Source organism: Cyanistes caeruleus, chromosome 2 (genome assembly GCF_971803275.1).
Source record: "Cyanistes caeruleus chromosome 2, bCyaCae1.hap1.1, whole genome shotgun sequence".
Lineage (NCBI taxonomy): Eukaryota > Metazoa > Chordata > Aves > Passeriformes > Paridae > Cyanistes > Cyanistes caeruleus.
The window spans coordinates 96,232,686-96,252,773 of NC_141702.1; the positions used below are offsets into that span (position 1 = coordinate 96,232,686).

The 20,088-nt window shown below is 38.4% G+C and overlaps 1 long non-coding RNA gene across 1 annotated transcript; it reads right to left on the reverse strand.

The window, feature by feature from the left end:
• Window positions 1-4,905: 4,905 nt before the first annotated feature.
• Window positions 4,906-20,046, reverse strand: LOC147655025 (uncharacterized). The gene is made up of 2 exons (XR_015283668.1): window positions 19,926-20,046; window positions 4,906-6,215 (listed from the first exon to the last, which is right to left on the reverse strand). It is a non-coding gene; the product is annotated as an uncharacterized LOC147655025 (long non-coding RNA).
• Window positions 20,047-20,088: the final 42 nt, after the last annotated feature.

Consider the following 20,088-nt stretch of genomic DNA (forward strand, 5'->3'; position numbering starts at 1 on the left):
AGGCAAACCAGAAACTGAAAAGATGGAGAGGAAAAGTGGTTTCAGGCTTTGGCTAATGCAAGGAAAATAGTTACAAAAAGCAAGAACTTTGAAGTGCTGACATGGAAAAGGGAGAGGATCGCTAATCAAATTTTGACAAGTGAAAATTATTCTGCCTGACAAGGAGAGTGAATGAAAAGATTCAGCGTATGTATATATTTGATACAGGAATTTTCTGATGGCAAGATTAGGAAAGTATTTCAACAATATTTGGAAGTTATTGGGGCAGCCTGTATTTAACACACTAACACTTAAGAATGAATGAGTCCCTTTCCTGCAAAAAGGCATTTAGAAATGACAATGTTACAAATTCTCATCTTTCAGGAATTAAATTTTTGAAGTGCACTGTAACATGAAGAGAATTATTGTAAAAGATAAGGTAATTCTAATTCTGGTTAGCAAAGCAAAGACATGAAAGCAGGAATACACCAAGAGTGGGTGTTATAAGCCAGGGCTTAGGTAAATGTCCATAAACCATGCAATGCCTATGTAAAAAACCCCTTTTGCAACAGTTATACCCATAAGCTAATAACTTGAACCATTAAAAGACCCAAAAGCTTCAACTGTACTGTACTGAATAGTACCTCAAGGGAACCCTAAATCCCTGGCTGGACACCTAGCATTCCTGTATAAGAGAAACAGGAATTCTCCATAAGTTAGGGACTAAAAAAAAAAACACTGAGCGGAAAACTCAGTGAAGCTAGCCAACAGCCAATATAATGAAGACAGGACTGCATTTGAGTTTCTTCCCTCTTCAAAAGTTTCATATTTAACCAAACACTCCTTTCCCTAACAAAAACTTCCAGCAAGCTCTTTGGGAAAAGTGATCATCATTCCTATTCAATCTCAACCGAGGCAGAGCCATAATTAATCTTTTTACAGCCTTTAACAAAGCAAAGCCAAATGGTACTTTAAGTCAAACCCCAAAGGACTGTTTTAACCTACACCCACAGAACCAAATTCCTTCTTGCTTGTCTTTAAGTCCTGAATTTTATGTTCTTGCCCACATGGTGACAGCTTTAAGAATAAATGTCAAGAACAAAAATCAGTAAGAGCAAAAGTTAGCCTTGCAGTAGGGTAGATCTCTAGGAAGAGAAAATTAAGAGACTGATGGAAAGGAACTCAACTCTCCCCTATCCACAGAAAAGTGTTCTTAGTAGCCACTGGGCTACCATGAAGGATTAATAGTTCACCACTGCTCCTGCTCACAGGTTGAGCAGAAAATGTTCAGCTGCTCTTTGTGAGGATCCAAATATCAATTTCTATATAGCTAATCAGAGCTGTTCTGAAACCTTTCCAGTGCCATAAAGTCAAGTGCATTATTTCATTTGTATGCACTAAATTCTCTCCAGGGCAAAGCTAAGAGCCTCTAGGCTGCTTGTTAGAGAAGTTTCTGACACATGCTACCTCCCATGCTACACTCTCTGTGTCTTCCTTGAGAAGCAGCAGACTATCAGAGGCCAAAACTGAGTTTCAAAATGTCAGTTGTTAAGCAGGGTGTACAATTCTGATCTGAAAATCCCTTTGGGAAGTCAGGGATGCCCCTCTTCTTGCTTTACAGAGTCCAGCTTTTCAGGCAGAGGCTACTGAGGATATTTGTATGGCCCACAGCATTTCTGGAACTGCAGATAGAATGGAGAGGCCCTCAGTGAATTTAGGTGGTGCCAGGACCAGGCTGCTGCTGGGAGGCAACAGGCAAAAGATTTGGATCACAACTCCTGACCCGAGTGTGTTAATTCCTCTGAATCCAGCTGCTCAGATTGCTGGTTAAATGAGGCTATTATTTCTCATCCACTTCCTAAGGCTGTTTCAAGCCTGACTGCAGGACTGCAATCAGATCCTTCAGTAAGCTGCTATCGGCACCCCTGGGGACCTTCTGCCTCTCGTAAGTAGAAATCCTGGAGGAGCTGCCAACATGCAGAGCTCTTCCTCAGACTTCCCCTAACAGGCTGTTGCTTAGCCACAACACAGGCTGGCCAGGCTGTGGGACTGCAGATGTCAGCATGCGGTTAATCCTTGCGCCGGCTCGGGGCCAGACGTACAAATGTCCGTCTGTAATTACTGTTCTCCTGTGACTAAACACCGGCCCATGCTCAGTGCCCAGCTACACGAGGAATTTTTTGCAGCCTGGAATCCTCCCTCCTTCCTGTCTGATCAAAAATTAGCTGGTCTTGTGAGAGTATTTCAATCACGATTTTTGTATGAAGAATTGAAGCATTAAGTTACTGTGCTAACACCATGCTTTAAATGATATTTACTCGCAAGCGGAGTATGCCCTGTGGACCAGGGCGGTATGTCCAATACTCTTGTTGCAGGAATATAAAACTGGGTCTTTTTCCCCTGCAGTTTTCACAGTTCTGAAAAAATATTTTTCTTCAAGTGAAGAACAGGAGAGCCCTCGTGTGGCTAATTTAACATCTGTGATATGACACAGATGCTATGGATGGTAGTAAAAAAATGCATGATATGTAAGTTTTCTTTTGTTCTTATCTCTGATCTCACCTCCTTTAAATATAGTTGATTTAATGAACCTCAACTTTGTTTTCCAGCCAGTTGTATCTCAGATTTTTTCCTTCCACTGAAAATGAACAAGCCATTCCTCATATTATATCTGTGCTTCATTTCCCAGTTTTGACAATAGGAATGTAAATTATAAAGTAACTCTTTCTGAAATGTTTCTCTTGTGGGCTGTAGGGAAGAAGAGAAGCATATGGGGGATTTATTATGCACAATGACCTCATTCTTTCCAAGTTTCCTCATTCTCAGGAGATACATTTGCAATTCACACACAGTTCAGAACTGAAGTAGGCTATGCATCTGCTGTACGTACGTACACACATGCATGCACGCACACACACAGTGTATCTTACAATCCCAGAAGACAACAGATTACAAAAGACTGTGAGTGGTCGCATTATTTTTGCACTAGGGCTCTCCTTGCAGATAAGTGATGCAACAAGCATCTCAAGTAACCCCTATTTCTGTATGAGTTACTCAAAGGCACTGCAAACATTAGACAAACAGATCATTCAAAGTCCATTTCTAAGGAGAAAAAAAATTACTTATGCCTTACATGTTTTTAGCACTGAATGGATAAATTGGAAATTAAAAAAGAAAAAGGGGGGGAATTAACTGAACACTCTTATATCCAATATAGGCATAATTTAATCTAAGACCTGTATGAGTCTCTTTTATGTTTTTTGACCCTGTCCTTAACCCTTAGGAGGTACTCATTACTACTCAGATAACATAACACAGATTAAGTCACACCGCAAAGTAAAAAGTCCACAAGCCTCTTTCTTCTGTTCTGTCAGAAATATACACATCTTATATGAGATTATATTATATAGTATATATTTTATATTAGGTATAGTATACATGCCATACCCATCTCCTCGTCCTCCATATCTACGTAAGTTTTATTTGTTCTCTTCTACATTATTCCTTTCCAGACCAGTTTGAGTAAATGCAGGGCAGATGCTGCTGGCCCAGGATCCTCTGCTGGAGGATTCTGAACCCTGAGAAAGATTAGGGCAGAAAATAAGTGTTTTCTCATTTGGTTACTTCAATTGTCTTTTTCTGCTCCCGAGTTCCTTTTTGCATAACATAAATGTGTCACATTTGAGAAAAGCAACTTGCCAAAATACTGGTCAGCAATACAGTGCTCCTAGCTGGCCAGTCAGTATAATAATATTGCAGAAAATTTTATGAACGAAGGCTCAATAGTTCAGGAGACTTCTGATGGGGCTACAATGCAAGTAATAACAACCTAGGAGCACAACCCACTGGATATGTGTGTCTGACTTACAGTTAGCACAAATTTTACTCTGAAGCAGAACAAACAAATCCTGAAATAATGGATCTAGTGGTTCCATGGGCAGAAAATGTCTGAACTGCTCTGAAAAACCATCATGAAAACTTGACAAAACTGAGATGGTAAGGTCGTATGAAGACACACTCTGAGTTTTCAGAAGATGAGACTTTCCCCAAAGTTACAAGGAAATGTTATGGACATTAGATTGCCATCTAATCTAAAGGGGAGGCATAGAGAAATTATGTTTAATAACATTGTATTTTATTAGTCACCTTGAAGTAAAATAACTGGCTTAGGTACCTATCTTTCAGTTCTAATTTTACATTCTTTCCTTTACAATGACCCCAATTTAATACCATAAATGAAGACTGTTCTTAACTCAGATAAAATGATAAATCACAAATAGAAAATGTAATATGTGTTTTGAAGCTATTTAGGCTGAGGTAGATCTCTGGGCACAATTAATAACCTCTCTAAAAGACCTGGCACCAGTCTGACCAGGTTCAGCCTTGTTTTAATAATAAATGAAGATACAGACCAAGTTGGTGCCTTCTGAAGTTGTGGCATGTGCTCCATGGCCTTCCTGTTAAATCAGTGCTTGGACTACTGAACAATTGTTCTTTTTAAAATTATATTTGCTTCTTAATTTGTCTAACAAAGACAAATTCTTCTGCTAAATGTCAAAGACATTTGAAGTCAGATTATCTTCACAATTTTTTGTTATATATCTCTTCACCACTTCACTTGGGCAGAGATGACAGGCAAGACACAAGTCAAACTTCTTCAAGAAAGACCTGCAGTTCATTTGAATGTCTGGAGACCTAAGGGTTGGGCCATTTCAGTTAATCTGGTTTTGGAAAAAAAATATATAAATAAACACTTTCACCTTAAACAGCTAACCTACTCAAAAGGCAGACACTTGCCATTTAACTCAGATATTGCACCATGACATTCTATATAAGAGTTTTGTTTGGTTTTTGTTTGTTTTTTGGATTTTTTTTTCCTACTAAAGGTATTTTTTCCCAGTGAAGAGCCAGACTTATTTATAAATATCAGGTTATTTTTCTGGTCTCTGGTTAGATGGCATGTACAAGATCTCATTGTGTTCTGGCTACAGGACTCAGGCATAGTCTCATATATACCAGTGTACATGCACAAGTATTGTCTATTTGGTGAACAGCTTGCCTTTGAAGAATAGAAACAATTATTTTAATAGCTATCCCTGAGTGTAAACCTATATTTAAAATAAGACTTAAAGGAATGTCTATATTTTGTTTGATGAAAAAAACGCTTGAGAATTTAGAGCTGTGAAGTCTAGATCTGAAAAAACTAGACTGAAAGTGTTCTTCAAGATAAAATAAAATTAATCTCAGGGACATAGGAATAGAAGGAGTTTTCATTTATTTATAGGGATCCCTGTTAAAAATAGAGAGTTATCTTGCTTCCTCAGGTTTTAAGAGCAAGATCTGAGACTTCAGGAACTTTATATTTCACTCATTTTATGCCACCAAGCATAATTACAAGAGGCTTAATATTCAGATATTTTGAAACACCTATAGGTTTTTCCAGTTGCTCAGAAAATCTATACCTCTTCACTTTAATTCAACCATTTAATCTTTAAAAATCAATTTAACTTTGATGTTTTTATTACTTTGCTGTTATTTTTGTAATACAGATCTTCAAAGGTAAGAAAACATTAGCCATTCAAAGCTAAAAATCAAATAAAGTTGCACTCCCTGTCCTCTAATCAGAGCTTTCATCTGAACATTTATGGTTTCAGAAAGAAGCCAAATTAGTCCTAATTGCCTGTAATTTAACTTGGCCACTCAAATAGGATATGAGATCACATTTCATCATACTGTAGATATTTTAATCACTAGTGTACACAGACTGGAGAGTTTACTGTACACTGAAAAAAAGTCTATCTTATCACATAGAAGTTCAGCCATGTAGAAACAGACCTGATTTAATTTTTTTTTAAAATCACTGATTTTAGACAAAATCTGCTCTGTTTGATGTTCATTTGATGTTTTACGTTGACTTGTGACTGTGTGCTTTTTTAACATTTAGTGGTTTTTAAGCCTCAAGTGGTATAAAGTAATTTAAATTACTTCAATATCATGCAGCATTATATGAGAAGTCCTTTTGCTTGAAGTTTTGAGGAAAAGGTGGCTGCTGAGAGATGAGGCAGCGGGGAGCAGCTCAGGCAGACAGGTGCTCCTGGCTGGATTTGGGTGCAGCCCCTGCAGCCTGCACAGCAGCAGCTGCTCAGCTCTGGCTGTGAGACAGGGCAGTTGTGCCTTCAGCCCCACTTCAGTAGCTGCTGCAATTCTGTAGGAAAACCTGGGCATCCCTGAGGAACCTGGAAATACAGTCAAAGGATAGAAGCAAAGGTGTTCACATCGATTTGCTGGGTCAGCAGGAATCAGCTCTCTAATTTCACTTAGCATCTGTTCACTTTGTTTTTCTATTCTAATTATCACTTCAGCATTCTTTTCCCCTTGCCCAGCTTATAGCTGATAGCATCCTTCATTTGGAGCCAGATGATCAAATGTAGTTAAACATATTTTAAGAATAATCTTTCAGAGTGTTTAAATCTCTCTGCTCTGCAATGTTGGTCCTCCTCAGAGATCCTACATAGGCAGTGGCGGATTGGGAATGTTCCTGACTACAAACTAGAGAGGGAGCAAATGTTACACATTTACTTTCAAACAGAATAGATGGGCACGATAGGTTTTGTAATCAGGAACTGTAGAAATGGAAGCTTATTTCTAAAAGTTATGTGTAACTGGAGAGAGGATGTGAATGCCATGCAACCTCTGTATTTAATAAGAGCTTTAAAATTGAGTGGTTTTATTACTGGAAATGACTGGAAAAATCTAGAGACCGAGCATTATTTGTATCAGTTATTTGGCAAGTAAATTTGGATAATGGAAGCATTGAGAAGCAAAGGAACCACAGTTGTTAGTTACTGGCTGTAAGTCACTTTCCTCCCCTACACAGAGGGGGCTCAGGCGATTTCACTGGCCTTTTAAGGAGGATGTTTTCAGCAATACAACATCACAGTTCAGAACCCTGCTCTGTGGAAATCTAACTCCCTCCTACCTTGGAGTACTGCCTCTAAATCAAAGACTTATCTACTGGGCAGATAAACTGCTTTGGGACTTGGAACTGGAGTGGCTCAGGCAAGCATAAGAAAACTCTTTTCCATCTGTCACCTGGATTGATGGCTGGTAATTCACCTCCTCAGTAAGATGAAAACCTGAGCACATGGGCATGCCAGGTGATTTTCTTTAAATAAATCAGAGAGATTTCTTGCCTCTGTACAGAGCAAAGAATTCACCTAGAGAAAATCAGCTCTTACTTTTGTTTTTTTCACAGGGGAAAAGAAATGGCTCTTCAAGCATGGGAACAGTTCCCATCTCAGGGCTCTGTTTCAAGGTTGATAAATGCAGGTGGCACCAGGGGTAATTTTCTCAAGGTATAAACACAGCATTCCAGCACTGCAATCTCACACATTTCATTTATGCTTTCCCAACTTTTATTTTGAGCATCAGCATTCTAGGACAGAGCAAAACACCACAAGCTTGCACTAGGAGTAATAAATAAGACAATCCAGTATTGTACAAGCCATTCTTTCAGAAAATAGTGAGAACACAGGTCAGAGTCAAGGCTCACTATCTCATCTGGCCAGCATTTCCATGGGCATCCTGAGGGAATGAGGCCATGCAGCCGCTGTTCAGCAGCGGCCAAGTTAATTTGATGGGAGAACATTAGATAGGTGTTTGGGAGAACTTCTGAGACACCAGGTGAGAGAGATATGGTCACAGCATGCAGTCACTGGCTTATAGATTATCTGCACCAATATTTTGCAAGTGTGAGCTATCACGTATTTTTTAAAATATCAGTATCTGTTATACAATATTTGGATCCCTTATTTGTGTCCACTAGGAGCGAACTGGCTGTGGCTTTGCTAGCAGAAGAGATTTTTTTAGTTACAGACAGAAAACCAGCAAGGATCAGGAAAGGAAAATCTTTAATGAAGAAAAAATTACTAGGGAAATAGATGAAAGTAGTCTGTATTAGAGCCTTAGAAGGGCAGAGTATGAGCTTTAGTTGTGGATTGATAACTCTGGGATGAAGTTAAGTCAGCTTAGTCAAATTAGCTTTTTGATGGTCACATCTGTCAGAGCAAATACACCACAGGAAGTCCAGGATGGAGAACAACACAGTGAGCAAATGTATCCTCCCTCCCCCAGCACTGAAGTGAATAGCCAGGTACAGGTTTCCACTCAGAGGATTCTTGGCTTGCAAATAAAAGGAGATCTCAAGATGATTAACTAACAGTTTCCCTGAAGAATTCAATGCTGAGAAGAAGGCTGAAAGAAATAGCAATCAGGCTCATGGCTCAGCCTCCCCCATTTGGAGCCTACCGGATTACCAATGGGAAGCAAAAGCAGTTGCCAGAACACTTTCCAACTGGTGGAATAAGCCAAAAATATCCAGTGCCACTAAGGTCTGCTAGCACTAAGGACAAACTAAGCATCTTAGCTTTCCAGACTTTAAAGAAAAGTGAATTCCTGTTTGAAAAAGCAAATTACTAAGAAGAGTTTGGATGTTTCTTTATAGCTGAGGGAAAAATATGACCTTCTGATTCCAATTTTTCCTGAGAATGTTGGGTATTTTGGAAGCAGAAAATCTTCTTGCTGAACTCTATCAGAAAAGCGGCTTTGCATCAGATTTAACCCCAAGACTCCCAGACTTCTCATAACCAAGAAGAGTTAAGATGCAACATTTCTTCTAATGAAATAAAACATAGGTTTTCCTTATTGTATAATCTCCATTGCATATATTGGCCTTCTGAATGCATTAAACAAAAAACTTAGGGACAGTTCTGTATCACATTTTTTACAGTCCTTGCTGGTTTTTGTCACCATAATTACTGTGCTGCGGAGGATGTTGTTGCAAGTCTGAGAGTTTATTTTCCACTTATTTTGTTTACTGCTTTGCATGGGAAGACAATCAAGGACCAAATACAGGGACACATAATGAATGAAGGAATACCAGAGAATAGGAGCAAGAAGAGCTAATATTGCCCTGGTCACAAGTATCTCTCTTCCCTACTTGAGATTACAGCAGGCTTAAATGCTTTTCTTGGGTGGAGTTTGATGAGACTCTCCACCACACATTTAATTTCCTAGTTGCTAGTTTCTGACTGAAGGCATTACAGCTGAGTCTGCAGTAATTTGGCAAACTTCACCTTATTACTGCTCAGAGCATCAGTGAAACAATTGCTGACACGGATTAGTTGTTTGCATTCTGTTTCATAGGCCTTGTTTCATAGCCCTTCCTGGCCTGCAGCTGACTCTCTGCAGCACACCTGCAAGGAGCCACGACTGGTACCCCTGCTCTGCTCACAGACATCCTGGCCAAGGACCTGAAGGGAGCCAAGTGGAATTGTGCCAGAGGAAAAATCTCAGACCTCTGCCTGTTTTTTGAGCTGAGGCCCTAAGCCCTCACTGACAGGTGTCCAGCAAAACTGACTTAAATGTTATCATAACAGTCATCATCTGAATGCTTACCAATGATACTTCACATAGACGTTTTTGAAGTTATTCAGACAGAATGTACAAAAGGGTAAACAATACTGAAACAGAACTGCCACACCAAAGCATGAAAACCACCATTTCAAAAGCTTTGCTTCTTTCCAAAATAAGTGCTTTTGTCCTAGTGAAAGAGCTGACTCCCCATACTAAATCCTCAAGTGCTTATCCCTGCTCTCCTTTCTGCCAGGAGGGCTTTTGTAAACTATCTGCTAAGCTGGCTCAGATAGCTGAACCAGCTGAAAAATGAATGGGGTTCATTGACTTGCTTTTATTTGGATTTGGGAGAAGAATCATGTGACTAACAGGATTTCTGTTGCATAAGAAATCAATAGAAAAACATCTTCTGGTAATCTATAGATAGGGGCAGCAGCAAAGCTAATCCTTAGGCTGTTGCGCAAACTTTTGTCAGATTATTCAATTTTGTAACCCCAAAACCATATAACCTAGCGGCTTTTGGAGTACAGGAATTCTTTGGCTCTGCCTTCAGACTCTGCTGGCTTGATAGGTGATTTTCAAAAAGTTTTGACATCCCAGCAGTGGAAAGGCTTAGGAAGCTTTGGCTAAAGTGTTGGCCCCACATGGCTTTTATGAGATCTCTTAAGCAGCCTAAGTGACACAGCCAAGAGCCAAAACATTTCCTGTGGCCAAATCAACACATAAGATGGTGCCAAGAAAAAACATGACTTCACATGGCCAGCAACCAGGGCAGAAGGCAGTGTCTTTGCTATAAAGACAGCGGATCCCTGAAAGGACTATCTTTGTTAAACTGCTGTAACCATGCAGTGTTAAGCTTTCCACCTTAAAAGGCTCTGGTGAAGCTGTGGTTGGTTGACGGTGTAAAGCTACATATATTAGAGCCTGAGCTGAGCTATGGAACTAAAAATTAACTGTATCTGCATTCCATTAACACCATTGCATTAATCAAGATAATTCATACCATCCATGACTGTTTGGCAACAGAGTGAAAAATATTAATTAAAGAATTGCATGAAACCTAAGGATGAACTCTACTGTGGTTGAGGTTTAAAGAGGAGTGATAGAAGCATAAATCAGCCTTTTAAATAAGCCCAATGTATAATAAAGTAAATGAAATAGAAGATGCCTTCTGTTCCAAGTGTGCTCTCTTTTCATAAAGATTGAAAGAAAAACTTTTTAAAAATCTCAGGTTTAGATAGAGAAGACTCCAGGTTAATATTCTCAGGTCCAAGCTGCTATTTGAGTGGTTGCTTTCTGGTTAGAATACAACAAAATCATCCATGTGGTTGAAAACTTGATGGTCTCCTCTTTATCCTTTAAAAGAATCAATATTTTTAATTAGATCATGGAAAAAATAGTCCTATATAACTGCTATGTTTTTAATTTTCTGCTTTGGGAATGTATAATAGAACTGGCTTTACCCTTCTGCAATTGCTTTCCCCTAAAAATAACTGCTTAGCTAAGGAAGAATACATGATGAAAATATTTCATTAAAAAAAAAATATTTAAACTTCTCTCGATGATTAAATATCTTATTACAGGATCTGAATGCTTCTAGATTCCCTAGGAACTACACATGGAACATTTTATACAGAGTTGTATTCATTTTCATTCTGAATTGTTTGATTTTTGTTTCTTTGCAAATTTTTGATTAATTGTTCCGTCACTTACAATCACCCTTAGGGGAACTTGGCCAGCAAACTCAGTAGAGAGCTCAAATTGGGACTTCAAGCTGACAGCTACTGAAATTGTAAGAGCTGTGAAGTAAAAGTAAACTGAGCTGGAGCCAGTAAGCCCTGAAGTTTAGTTCTGGTAAAGGTTTTGGCTCAATATCGTTTAAAATATGCTTAAAAGGGCCATTTAATTTTATTAAAAAAATACTATTTTCTTGTGCTTTTAGAAAGTGTTACTTTACAAATTGTGTAAGGAGAGACAAAGGTCTAGACAGGAGAGACAGAGAATCTTATAAGAGAGGTAGGAATCCAGAAGTCAGGACTTCAAAGGAAGGTATATTTAAAAGCAGCATTTTGGAAAAGACAGCATTTTTATAAGAGGCTAAAGTAGAGAAGTCATGGGGAAGAAGTGGAATTACGGCGTGTGTCAGGAAAATTGTCCCAGCCCTGATCAGAATTATAAAAATAGAAAAAAAAAAAAGCATGTGGAAACATAGATGTGTTTCTGACAGAAAAGCTAAAGCTAAACCACACTGGTACCAACGCTGAGAGGACAGTTTCAGAGTGGTAGCCCTGAAAGTCATCCTGCTTGAATGTATAGAAATCCTGAACTGATTTGTCATTTTGGGTTTTTTAATCCCTAGTTCCTCTGCATCCCTTTGTTGGAAAGGCTGAGGTGTGGTGCCATGTTTCTCCAGCCCTGAGAAATAGCTGCTACCTAGAGCTAGACAGTGGGAATTCCTGACAGAAAGATCAACTGGAAAAAGCAAAAGTGGAAATGTGAGTGTGAAAGTGATACACATTAATTGCTACAGGGCACTATCTATGTGATTTCATTTGAATGACCAGATACAAATAATAAAGCACACCAATGGTTAGAGGACAAGACGGTGAAGAAAAGGTAAGGCAAAAAGAATGAGGAAACACAAAAATTTTGCCCAAGGCTTAAGAGGTCTGAAGCAAAATAATGACCTGAAAGAAATCTAGACATCATCCACACCTATGGGGCATAAGCATTCAAAATATCATTGATTGCCACTACTCACAAAAGAAACAGGAGATGAGGTTGCAATAGTCAGCATTCTTTGTCCAGGCCAAACCACATATGTCTTGGCAAAGGATGAAATCTGAGTGCAAGAGAGTGAGACTGGTTTTGTTTAAAGTAGCTATCACATTCTCCTTCCATAGTGTCACACACTAAATTTTTTGGTGGTAATTCCCCACAATATTAATCACATTACTGCTATACACCACGGGATTTGCAGAGCAAAGATCCCCCCACAGGTTGTAATGATGCCAAACTGATTTTTGCTTTTATATTTTCTTCATATATACTTGTAGCTCTGTAGATTATTATTGTATAGTTATATAGTTCCTAGATAAGTTCAGTACTGATAGACAGAAAGACAAAACTCATTCCAAGGGCCCCAATCCTATCTTGCTTCTTCCCCTGGGAACCCAGGATGAACTACTCTCTCAAGACACTTCCTCATAAAGTACAGCTAGTAGCAAGAAAGGAGGGCTCCAGAAGAGGTGGAACCAAAGGGAGGAATTACCTCATTACTTGTGCTTCTAATTGGGAATTTTTGTCATTTATGCTAATTTGCTAAACTTATAAAACTGCATTCACCCTACGTGGGCTGGGCATTTTTCCATACCTGCCCCTGGAGGCATCCATTAATGACCAGCTTTTATATTACTTTCTATAGTAACATTGTCTCCAGAGTGTGCTGTTTTATATCTGGATCTTGAAGGCATCAGTAAGTGCCTGCAGCTCCTTGATGACTGATGGGGAACTTGGCACCACATATTTAATGCAGAACTAGTTCCCAACAGCATCACTAATAAGAGCAAAAGAATACTTTTGCATCAGCTGTCCAATGGCATTTTTTCGTTGTTTTGTTCCTTTCACCACCAATCAATAGTTATTTTGTTAAAAGCAATGGACTCAGAGATTGCTATGCCTTTGAAACTACAAGGAGCCATAAGGAGCAAAACTATAAAAGCAAAGGCCTCACATTGTTGGAAAAAAACCACAATTAATGTGAGTGTGCAGTGTTTTATAAGACAGTAGAGCCACCATCTTATGGCACTGCTGCAATTCCAAAGTTTTATCTACTTGCACATTTGATCCAAAAAGGTCTGTGCTATTCCTCAAGTAATAAAGGCAATTGGCAAAGAGTCACATAACTTAATTATCACCCAGGCGCTATTGTAAGGGGATTTTCAAATCTATGTAAATCCCATCACACCTAACAATACACTGAAGCGAGTTTTACAGGCCAGCCTGAAGCTGTGATAGGGAAAGGAATTAAAAGTGGGAAATAAAACCCCTGTATGCAGCACAGTTATGGAACATTTTTATGCCAGCTGGTATTCACAGAGAAATAACTGCCTGAAACTCTTGGCTGTAACAGACCAAGCTCTTAAACCCTGCTTGTATGAGAGGTATTGCTGGCTACTCTGTTTTGGTTATTTTAAGTGAAGCAATGCCCCATCTGCACTAAGCATGTGCAAGTATCTATTTCCAGTTTTTCAAAATATTCGAAAATAAAATCTAGATGCTATTTTATATGTTCTCAAGGGAGGCCAAAATTGAGCAAATGCTGCAGATACAGGTGACATTTCACATCAAGCCGATTTCTTTTATGCAGATTCATCAAACTTTGTTCCTTGAAACAAATCCTACTTGATTTTTAAACACTCTTGCTAGAGGTTTGGAATTAAAAATGAAAAGCAATTGTTTTCTATATTTGCCTCAGCTGAACTTCTTTGTGTTAATTTTTAATGTGCTTGCTCTGCTTCCAAGACTTCCAAGATATTGAGCAACAGGTCTTAGCATAATTAGTAATAGTACAACATAACACTATTTACATTTTCTCCTTGATACAAGACTATTGTATGGTAAAATCTTTATTCCTTCACTCTTTTGTGTCACAGTTGCAATGTATGGCATCTCTCTAAGCTTGATATTAATCAAGCATTCAGCAGTTTAAGTATTTTCTTTTCTGATCTAAGTGGACAGCCCAGTTTTGAGGGTCTCAGATCCATTAGGAGGAAAAACTGAAGAAAGACTTTTAGATACAATTCTGGTCATTTGAACTGCCATTTTTTTCCCCACTGTATTCAGGACAACAAAAAGCAGCAGCAGCAGTTTATTCACATTCCTAGGCAGGAGCTGCCATAGAGAGGTAAAAAAGAGGCTTTGAACTTCTTTCTGAGTCCTCCTGAGCTCAATTACTGACCACCCCACAGCTCTGCCCCATGTCTGGATATCTCATTAACACTGCAGCTTTCACTGACCAGCAGCAACTTCACCTTTAACTCACTGCATCATTGCTTTGATCAGTTACATGTGCTCTAGGCCAGGTTTCAGAAGGGAGAAAGTGACCTTTAAAAAGTTGACATTGTGGTCAAGTGAGAAAAATAAAGGAGAATGAGCTCTGGCAGGTTAAAAACACAAAACAGGCCAAAGAGTTTAAAGAACAAAGTTACAAAAGCTAAAAAAAGTAATAAACCTTTTACAGAGCCATCAAAAGCCTTCCAGAAAGGCTATACAACAATAAATGGTAAAGGCACAAAAGAGGTATTCAGAAGATAAGACCAGAGCAGATAAATCAAATGAATTTTTGTACTGAGTGAATGCAGAGGAGTTCGGAAAATTCTCTCATCAGAAATATGTTTTCTCCCCACAAAACAAACATCTTTTTCTTAATAAATGGTATCTCAATGGTCCTTTATTCAGCTGAAGTTCAGAAACACTTTACGAACAGGTTCATCAAGACCAGAGGATATTTATCAAAGATTTAAGAAGGAATTGAAGCAAGAAATAACCTAAATAACAAGTGCAGTGTATGATTTCTTATTTTAGAAATGCCTAGGATGGAAACCAGATGGTAAATGGGACAGAATTTAAAAAATATCAAAACCCAACCAACAACAAACCCCGCTACACACACACTGGTTCTTTGTACTGTGGTTTGAACTACAAGAACAATGTTTGTGGACATGCTTTTGTTTCTTTAAACATTCATCCCTTTTGTGTTTTAAAATGTTTGCAATCTCACTATTACTTCTTACCAGCAAATAACCCAAAAGCTGTATGTCTGTACTAAAATTTTTACATTTTTTCCCAGCCTGTTGTCTCTGTAAAGAGATCAACATATAGTGGCCATAAAATCCTCTAGAAGTTAGTGGGTTTGTTTTTTTTTCTGCAACCCTCAAGTGTTTTTATTTGAATTCTATTTCAAATCCTTTATCCTTTACTTCACTATGGTCAAATGACCCTTGCCTGTCAGATGAGGTATCTGCAGGACTTGCAGTTTGGCCTCAGATTTGCTTGCCTTCAGCCTTTATCTTTCCTTACTATTTGTGTAACTCTAAAAAGTCCTAGTAGGACTGTCTCACACAGGGAATCCTAAAGAGAGACTAACTTATTCAGGAGCACTGGAGGCAGATGCAGTCACAGCATAGATGAATGACTTGGTGTTCCCAGCAAGGAAAGGAGGGGAATCCCTGGTTTGAATCCACTTAAATGCCACAGGGACTTCAGCAGGACTTTGAGCCTCTGCTTCAGGCAAGGTCAGTCAGAAGTGATGTGCTCAAACAATTTGGGCATTTCTGGAGCTCAACAGCTGATATTAGAGGATGCCAAAGTCATCTGAAAGGGAGGGTTTTCACTAGGAGCACAGATACTGCTGAAAATCTGGGACCCTTAGGCCTGGTTTTCTTTTTGGAGGAGCTTTTAGATGAGATTCTAACACTTCGAGCCCAAAGCAGCCCAACCTGCACAGTGATTATCTCTGGAACATGCCACTTGATTTATGATGCAGTATGTATGCACTGCCACAAAAGCAGCAATATTCCTCATAACAGAGACAGAAGACACTGCAAATCAATGGCAGACATTTATCTTGGAAGCTCAAATAAAGAAAAAGCACACAACCAGAGGAAATTTCTTCACAGCTCCACAACATTCATAGCCCTACTGCTTTACTATGGTGATGTTATCACAGTTGTACTTTTCTCTATAAAGCAATTGAGAAGAACTATAATTTGAGTGGGAGACTACAAGATTTATGTTGGATGCACATCCAAGCAGGAACTTCTAAAAACCTGCCCTAGTGCCTGCTGCAGGAACCTCCGTATCAGCTTACACCCAGCATCTCCCCTCAAACGCAGGTGTTCGCAGGAAGAACAGGAGCACATCTGCCCCAGGTGCTGGCAGGGATGTACATGAAGATGGGCAATGCCTCCCAAGGGCAAAAATTTACTGGTGTCATCTGACTCAGGGAAAAATATCTGACACTCATGAATCCTTTCTCAATCACATCAAGATTTACTTTCATTAGACTGTAAGAGGCACCTTTCTAGAGAGAGGGGAAAGCTGTAAAATAACCAGTTGTATCTTTGTATTCCAGAGGCTAAGACTATGTTTGTTTTACATTACATTTGACAGCATCCAAGTTGTCACTGGCCTAATAACAGACCAGAGAATACAAGAAAGCATTGATTTCCCTTTGGCCTTTGTACAACCCATGTGCTTCTTCTGGTGATCAGAATTAAAATTTTTATAAGGAATAGTGCTGTAGATCAGATTTAGATTACTGACTTAAACTAAATTATTAAAGTGAACTGAATACTGACATGCAGCACAGTACAAAGTAACACACAATAGAAATGAGCAGCAGCCTTAGAGCTGGTAGTTGTAATGTTCAGCTTTAGAGCACTATGGAAATCTTAGTGCATAGTAAAAGGAAGACAACATCCCTGGGATAGTATGTAGAGATACTGCCTTAATAAAATATTTTTATAACATGTAAATACTTTCCTAGACTCTAACAATTACCAGTAGAAATCAATTCAGAAACAGAATAAGCAACTCTACTGAAAAATTTTTAAACACTCAGTTATTTACTTAGGGAAATCAAATTAAACACATGAAGATAGATATTTGGACGTCTGTTATGTGACCACAAAAGTTGTAAAGTGGTTTAAATTACTTTAGAATTGCATATACATCATCAGATACAAATGTGCATGTTTACCCCTCAGCAGATCTAGTGAACAAAGTTTGTGTTTTAAATACCTAATTAAAAACATAGATAAAAAACTCCACATGGGGTATGTCATAGAAACCTGCAATGAATAGTAAATTATTTCCACCTTTTGATAAAAGAAAGTGAAGATTATAGACAGGAAAGGAGTATTCTCAAAATTGAAAAAAAACCACAAACCCAAACGTTCATGATACTAAATGAAGATTGTCAAAAATTCAGAAGACTTTTAGGGAAAGATAAATTCAGATTCATAGAACAGGCCCTGGGAAAGGCATTGTGGTCACCAGACTCCTCCTTCTTCAAATTCCCAAAAAACCCACTAGACATTTTTATGCAATATAACAGAATATCAATGAGAATTACTGCACCATGTAATCAAAACTCAATTATCCTGAGATAACTCTTCTCAATAGGATCATAGGATCCAGAAATAGTATATTATAGGATTCCATAAACCAGTTAATCACTGGGTTGCCCAGTGATTTCCATTATAAATTATTCCAAGGAAATAACTATTAAAAACATGTATGTATCTATTATATGTTAGATTCTGACTTTATTAAGTAGTGACTAAGGTAATTTTTGGTTATTTGTAGTAATCAAATAGCACTGAAGAATAATTGCTTATGGAAGTACTGATCAACTATTTGTAGGCTATACATTATTCAAAAATATATTCAAAAGTTTAAATTCAAACATTTTGAATGTCTTCAGCAAAAGAGTGCCCTAAAATATTGGTTTTTGTTTGTAGCTGGAGACACAAGAACTTGCTATGGTTGAAATGCTGCATGCTTAGCACTTAATTACTTGTAAAGGAGTTAAACTCACGTAGTCAAAACAGCTCTTTGAAAATGAGTTTCCCTCAAGCAAAGAATCAAGTTTAACACTGGCATAAATGAATAAATTTTTACTGATTGTCATCTGAACTGGGCCAAAAGTTGCCATGACCAAATGGCTTTTTGTTAAAGGCACTTTTTAAAATTCCAACTTAATTCAAATTTAGTTTTAAATGTTTCTTTTTTGTCCCTTTCAGTGGAGGCCCAGTTCAGAAATCCATACAACTGAATCTTCTTCTTAGTGGAAAGCAGAGGCCAAGAATAGAACCAGTGATCTGTATTATTCTAATAGCAATCTAAATGTAAATAAATCATCCATTTATCACGGTATCCAAAGACACTTTGAAGAAAGTGGTGTGGAAATTCAGACCCCAAGATCTAGTCCAGGTTTGCTCCAGCCCTTTCTTCAGCACACTTCCATCAGGAGACAAACAGGATCTGCCAGTGTAAATAGTAGGAAAGCAGCATTTCCCCCTTATCACAGTCAGCATCACAGAGACATGACAGCATAAACTTTGCACAGTCAGCCTTCAGCAGAGCACATTCTGCAGAGCCCAGTACACAAGCCTAGGAGCAAAACTCTCTCTGGCTGTCAGTTATGCCCAAAACCACCATTAATTTTCACACTGAAAGGGAAAGATGAATAATGTTTTTGAAAGTAAAATTCCAGACTACTTCCTGCTATACCTTATTCTCAATTAAAATGGCTGCATAAAGTGCAGGTGTCCAGTAGGAAGTGTAATCCAGTAATAATTTTAGGATATATTTAAGGGTTTTGCTATCTTTAAACTGTAACTTTCAAAAAAGGTGACTGTGACATTGCAGAGGTGTTAAAAGCAGAGTGCTACTGGAAGTAGAGCCCCAGGCATTGGGAACAACTATAATTCAAGGTTAAAGCAGCTTTACAGAATGCTAAAAGACCATCCTAACAAATCTTTGAACAATAATTTACATAATGAATCTCTGTGTTAATTGTGAGAAGACCATTAACTCACAGTAACCACATTTAGCAATATAATATTTAGTACCGTGATTTTTAAAACCGCTGTTTCAGTTTTATTTCTATCTGCTCCAGGATACTAGCTAATATTTACATGTTTAGAGAGTTAATTCATGGATGCAAGATAGATCTAAGATATATGTATTGGAGTGCAACATCTGGAAAAAGCCATAGTATTGCAAACACTTGTAACAAACTTCTTAAAACTTCTCAGAGATACAACAATGTGCATGCATCTCCCACTTTCAAGATGGTTGTTTTTAACCAGAATGTTCTCCTTGGTGTAGCAGGGATGAGAATATATTCACTCCAGTGTGAGGCAGACTCATTCTTTGGTCAGACCGAGCATGCCAATGTGCTAGCACAAGTAGAATGAGCCCACAACACCATTCTTTGTAAAATGATTTATGCAAAAAAGTAATGGTGCCAGGAAGTAAACCAAAATGAGTAAACATCTACTCCCAGTGAGTATAGTATAGGGAAAGAGTGAGGTGGTCTTAACAGTTCATGAACCCCATGGGAAAATGCTTTAAAGCCCCAAATAAACTCTTTCAGTTTGGCAGACCAAAGCCAAGAAGTCCCAAGTCACAGTATTTCAAGTTGTGAGTTTTTTTAAATTAGTTTGAATATATCTCCCTCAGTAATTTCCATAACATTATTCATAATTCTGTTTCTATATCCTGTGCTGCATAATTTATAACAGCACATTCTGAATTGTGAACAGCTGCACTTGACTTTTAACTGACTTGCTACTTGCAATCTACTTTGGTTGCAGCAAAAATGACCATTTCCAGAGAAGCAAAACATAATCTGAGATATGAGCCCTCATTCAGTGATCACTTTTCAAGGACAACCCTTGGAACCCCTTCTTGCTGATGACTGGATTTGTGCTGTTGCTGTGTTTCTGTACAGGATTACTCACTTTGTGCTGATGTCCAGTGGCTGATTTCAACAAGGTCTGGTCAGCAGGCAGTAATCCACCATTTCCAAACACAGGACACAAAACTCACTTCTAAGCCACCTACATTCCCAGTTTATAAGCTGGGTCACTCCTGTTTGCAATTTTATTCAGGGGAGGAGCAAAA